The sequence below is a fragment of the Erythrolamprus reginae genome, chromosome 4 (genome assembly GCF_031021105.1).
Source record: "Erythrolamprus reginae isolate rEryReg1 chromosome 4, rEryReg1.hap1, whole genome shotgun sequence".
Taxonomy (NCBI): Eukaryota; Metazoa; Chordata; class Lepidosauria; order Squamata; family Dipsadidae; genus Erythrolamprus; species Erythrolamprus reginae.
The window spans coordinates 117,375,201-117,381,562 of NC_091953.1; the positions used below are offsets into that span (position 1 = coordinate 117,375,201).

Genomic DNA, 6,362 nt, shown 5'->3' on the forward strand with positions numbered 1-6,362 from the left:
ATTCTCTTTTGAGTGGAGAAGTGAAGGGCTCTTCTGGTGAAATATCTTTGGACATTTTCAAGGGTGTTGATGTCTGAGATGTGGTATGGGTTCCAGACAGATGAGCAGTAGTCTAGGATGGGTCTGGCAAAGGTTTTGTAGGCTCTTGTGAGTAGTGTGAGATTGCCTGAGCAGAAGCTGCGTAGGATCAGGTTAACAACTCTAGAAGCTTTTTTGGCGATATTGTTGCAGTGGGCTTTAGCACTTAGGTTATTCGATATTAGTATTCCAAGGTCTTTTACTGAGTGGGGGTTGGCAGTGAGAGATTGTTTATTCAGTTCATATGTGCGGTTTGGATTCTTTTTGCCGATGTGGAGAGTAGAGCATTTGTTCGTTGATATTTGAAGTTGCCAGGTGTTAGACCAGTCTGAGACAAAGTCCAGGTCTTTTTGGAGAGTGAGTATGTTGTCAGTGGTATTGAAAAGTTTCACATCGTTGGCAAAAAGAACACAGTTGCTTTCGATATGGTCACAGAGATCATTGATGTAGAGAATGAAGAGAGTAGGACCTAGTACGCTTCCCTGAGGAACGCCACTTATGACAGGGATGGGGGTGGAGATGGCGCTACCAATTTTGACAATTTGTTGCCTGTTTGACAAGAATGCAGTAATCCAGTTGTGAAAACAATTGCGGAAACCCGGGATCGAACCAGGGACCTTTAGATCTTCAGTCTAATGCTCTCCCAACTGAGCTATTTCGGTGGTTAATGAAGATTAAACCACTTAACAACAATCTCTAAGAAATTTTGTTTAAAGAGTTGAAATATTGTCCAAACTTATATTTAGGGATTTGATTGATATGATTATTGGTAACTAAATATAACTAGAGACAAATACACATTCCTACATATATGACACGTGTTATTGTTTGAATTTATACATAGAGTTCATAACAAAGGGCAATCGTGTTCCAGTTATACTGTTACTGGGTTTATTAAAAAATGTCAATTTGGTCTAATGTAATATTTTAATGCATTATTCTTTGAAGTACTATTACTTGCACTCCAGTGGAATTGCTTTCAGTATATGTGATATCTTCTCTCATTCTATAATACCATTCTGAAAGGCTTTGCTATAGCCTTTCCATCTTCCTTTAATCTCATCTGCCTCTATTACGGCTTTCATGATTATCTTTATTATTCATATCTTAGCCACAATTTTTTTCTTATGATATCACTGATCTTCTTAAAAATTATCATTTCTCTTTTATTTTTCTCCAGTTTTTTTATGATTATGGCTTTTCTTGCTTAGCACATAAAATTGTACTATTAAATATATTATGCCTAAAGATATGCACATATAATTGCCTTAAGAATACACCGTAATCAGTGCTTATGTTTGAGTTACAGAGTCATAAGCTTCCATGCTCTAAAATAGTTAATTGTGTGTGTGTGTCTCTGTGTGTGTGTGTGTGTGAGAGAGAGAGAGAGAGAGAGAGAGAGAGAGCCAGCCAGCCAGCCAGCCAGCCAATCAGACAGACAGACAGACAGACAGAGACAGAGAGAGAGAGAGAGAGAGAGAGAGAGAGAGAGAGAGAGATATTTTCTTATCAGATGGAGGAAATAACAGGTGTTTTGAACCTGAGTGAGAGACATATTGTCCAAAATAAAGCAAGTTTGATGCAATCTGCTTTAGGAAAGTTTTTTGGGAGGATTTAGGTCATGTGCTGGTTACTTATTTATTTAGTCAAGTACGTATTGGTAGTATGCATAGATATAACAGTTTATATTCATGAAATGAGTAATAAGAGGAAAACATTAGGACAGGGACAGTAGGCGCGCTGGTGCCCTTATGAACGCACTTTAACACAATGCTGTTTTATATATGTTTTCCCAGTTCTGTTTCAGGATACTTTCTATGTAATACTATTTAGCATTAATTTCTCTTTGTGCATATTGTTAGAAAATAGATGTAGTAATATGTTTCTTATTTTTGTTTGTATGAAGCCTTTCAATTATGCCCTTATATCTTGATTGTTCCTACTCATTATTATTTTAATTTAAACGTTTTTTCACAACAATGGGATAATCCTTTGTTAACCGTTTACACTCCTTTTTAGTCATGCTATTTAGTCATTCCATAGGTTAGTCTCTACAACCCAGAGATTAGACTAAGCTGTTCCAAACTTGATGGCAGAAAATATGACTTTAGCAGCAGAGTGTTCAATGCTTGGAATGCACTACCTGACTCTGTGGTTACTTCCCCAAACCCCCATAATTTTGAAACCTTAGACAGTCTATTTTGACCTCACTCCATTCCTAAGATGTCTGTAAGGAGTGTGAATAAGTGCACCAGAGTGCCTGCTCTCCCTCTCCTACTCTCCCCATTTATTTGTATCCTTCTCCTGTATTCATAATCATGTTTACACTTATATCTGTTATCATATACTTGTTTGATATAGGTAGGTAGATAGGTAGATAGGTAGGTAGGTAGGTAGATTGATAGGTAGATTGATAGGTAGATTGATAGGTAGGTAGGTAGGTAGGTGGGTAGGTAGGTAGGTAGGTAGATAGATAGATAGATAGATAGATAGATAGATAGATAGATAGATAGATAGATAGGCAGGCAGGCAGGCAGGCAGGCAGGCAGGCAGGCAGGCAGGCAGGCAGGCAGGCAGGCAGGCAGGCAGGCAGGCAGGCAGGCAGGCAGGCAGGCAGACAAACCACTTCACAGTGCTTTTACAGCCCCCTCTAAGAATTTTACAGAGTCAGCATATTGCCTCCAACAATCTGGGTTCTCATTTTATCAACCATGGAAGGATGGATGGCTGAGTCATCCTTGAACCTGGTGAGATTTGAACTGCGGAATTACAATCAAGTGGCATGCAGCATAAGTAGTCTGCTGTACTGCATTCTAACTACTACGCCACCTTGGCTCTTCAACACTATTAAAAATCATTAACAATATAAATAATCTTACTTCTGCCAAGAAATCTGCTCTATGTCTCAAGACTACGTGGATCATTATTTTTCTTCATTTTTCTCAAATAAGAACTATATCTCATTTTTAAAAATTCATCGATATACTAAAATGACTGCCACTAAAATCTGTTATGTAAAGAATAATATAATCCCATGACAGAGGGGCAAGGAAACAGTTTCAGATTTAAGCTGTAACCATTTTGTAGCAAATGAAGTGATGCTTTCATCAACTGGATTTGAAAATGCTATGTTGGAAGGAAGGAAGGGAGGAAGGAAGGAAGGGAGGGAGGGAGGGAGGGAGGGAGAGAGGGAGGGAGGGAGGGAGGAAGGGAGGGAGGGAGGGAGGGAGGGAGGGAGAGAGGGAGGGAGGGAGGAAGGAAGGAAGGAAGGGAGGAAGGGAGGGAGGGAGGGAGAGAGGGAGGAAGGGAGGGAGGGAGAGAGGGAGGGAGGGAGGGAGGAAGGAAGGAAGGAAGGGAGGGAGGGAGAGAGGGAGGAAGGAAGGAAGGGAGGAAGGGAGGGAGGAAGGAAGGAAAGAGGGAGGGAGGGAGGGAGGGAGAAAAATTGTAAACATTTGTTTTAAATAAGAAATTTTATTCTGTGTAAGCACAATAATTTAACAGGGTTTGACAATGAAATAATCTTAGACCAACATTTATAGGCAAAGTCTTTACTCTTTTCAGATGATTTCCTTTATCCATATCAAATGTTTCCGGAAAGAAGCTAAATAATTTATACGTACAATAAATATTTATTTCCCTCCAACGCTACAGTAATGGATAGCAGATTATTTATAAAAACTTTTGATGTGTGAATGCATTCAGAAGACTGCTGTTGTTTGTTTATTTATTTATCATTTTATAAAATTTCCATTATTAAATTTCTGGAAAGAGCAGTCACATCAAGCTTTTCCTGTTTTGGTCACTGTAACGTTAAAATATAAAAGCAATAAGGTAGTATGATTTGAACTGTTTTAATTAACGACAAGGCAGGGTTACTTAAAGGTTAATTAAAATGTACCTTTCTATGACTACAGGGAAAGTGTTTTATTGTAAGTAGTTCAAGTGGTCCTGCAGTTTTTCCATGTGTGCTCAGGTGCGGTAAACTTAATCTATCGATTTAACATATGCAAATAAGCGTTTGTCAGAAAGAATTAGAGTTATTTAATAAAAAAGATAAAGATTTTAAAAATATCCTATTATTTGTATAAACACATGAGATAGGTTACTAATCTCTCCCTATCAAAATAATGCCTTTACAGGGGATTAACTCAAAACATTCTATTACTGAACTCTTTATAATTTAACAAAAATGTTGTACAGGGTTAAGACTCCTTTAGTAAAATAGTTTTGTGGTGTTCTTTTGGAATACCACAGAGGCAGTAAAGTCAAACACTAAATTTTACCTTTTTGATTAAGCTCATTCTCAAAGGTGACTCCTTCCACAAAGAAAACAATAATTAAACAGGTAATTACATCACTGTCATATCTTCTGACCTTGGGAGCAAAATGGAATTTAATTTCAAAGGAACATCAAGGCTTTCTTTTCACCTTCCTTCTTGAAGTCCTCAAGGAGTGTCAGATTATTAATAGGAAATACAATAGATGAAGTAAAATAAATTGGGTGCTGTTATAGTTTTTCATTGAACTATATAATCTTTAGCCAACTCCCAACATCAAGTGGTAGGACCAGATATGGAAACATGTTTCTGTCAAAGAACTACCAATGGGAACATAAATAGGCTGCTTTCCCCATGGAGAGGGGAGCATTCAATGGGGATAGTACGTTTATGCACTATTTATTGAATACTTAATCATTTTTTTATTGTCCTTCCTTCTGTAGTACCTTAGTATGACCCTTAATTACTTTTAAAATAGGGAATAATTAAATAGTATGTTTTACCCATAAACGCTTTCGCCATTTTAATCATTATCTAGAATTGAACTTTTATAGCAATTAAAGAAAATTAAGCTACCTGCCTAATCTGTTATCATACTGAACCTTGTAGGTTCAGTACGAAACCTTAAAATGTTAATGTGCTCCTCACCAAATAATGCTGTCTATCACTTGTCCTTTTTGTGGCTATTCAAATAATGTGACTTAATCAACCGAAAAAAAGTCCAAGGACCTATTTCAAAACTTATCTTGGTCAGTAAGCCACTCTCACCCAGTAATATAATCTTTAAGTCACTCCCAGTCACATGTTTGTCAAGCCATTCCCACCTGGTCACCTGACCAGCAAGCCACTCCTACCCAGTCACAACAAGCCACACCCACAAAATAAGCCACACCCACATTTTGGCAGCCCATCACTGGGCAGGAAGAAAATGGATGGAAATATTTGCGGTTGAGAAGGAGAAAAATAATGTTGTTCCCACTGGGTAGGATGGAAGAGATGTTTTTGATCCTGGAAGAACTGCTCCTCCTTCACTTCCACTTCTTCAAACAATCCATGGTGTGGAAAGGGAAGTGGGAGCTATGAAAATATTTACTGACTCCTCGCATCCTGGACATAGTTTCACGTCCTACCCTCAAAACATCACTACAGAGCACTTCACGCCAAGACAACTAGACAAAAGAACAGTTTTTTCCCCGAACGCCATCACTGCTAAACAAATAATTCCCTCAACACCGTCAAACTATTTACTAAGTCTACTATTATTACTAGTTTTTTCCCCATCATTCCTATCACCCATTTCTTCCCACTTATAACTGTATGACTGTAACTTGTTGCTTGTATCCTTAAGATTTTTATTAATATTGATTGTTTCCTCATTGCTTATTTGACCCCTATGACAATCATGGAGTGTTGTACCTTATGATTCTTGACAAATGTATCTTTTTCTTCTATGTACACTGAGAGCATATGCACCAAAGACAAATTCCTTGTGTGTGCAATCACACTTGGCCAATAAAGAATTCTGTTCTGTTCTGTTATGTGCTGTGCTGTTCTGCTGTTCTGTGCTGTTCTGTGCTGTTCTGTGCTGTTCTGTGCTGATCTGTGCTGATCTGTGCTGTTCTGTGCTGTTCTACTCTATTCTTTTCTAGCCTTTTTCCTGTACAGAGAGCTTCCATGTTTAATCATAGCAGCAAGCTGTGTGCCTGGAAATATTTGCTGAGGTTTGTTCAGGAGTCTGATGCATTAAGTGTCTCTTTATTGCAGACAGCTGTTCCAAATGTAACATTACAAGGTTAGAGATGAATGTGTAACTGTACATACCAATAATGAGATTGTGTTGGATATTCTAAGAAGGGTCAGGAAAAAGGCATCTCATTCGGCATGTGTATACAACTATAGTAATACACTTGATATACTTTGCTATATAAAAGCAGAAAGGTCAGCTTCCAAATTAACAAATACCCTTCCTTTTTATCATTCCAATTGCAGCTTTCCCATTTCAGTTCC

The 6,362-nt window shown here is 38.0% G+C and overlaps 1 non-coding gene across 1 annotated transcript; it reads right to left on the minus strand.

The window, feature by feature from the left end:
* Positions 1 to 667: 667 nt before the first annotated feature.
* Positions 668 to 740, minus strand: TRNAF-GAA (transfer RNA phenylalanine (anticodon GAA)). The gene has a single exon. It is a non-coding gene; the product is annotated as a tRNA-Phe (tRNA).
* Between the last annotated feature and the right edge of the window lie 5,622 nt (positions 741 to 6,362).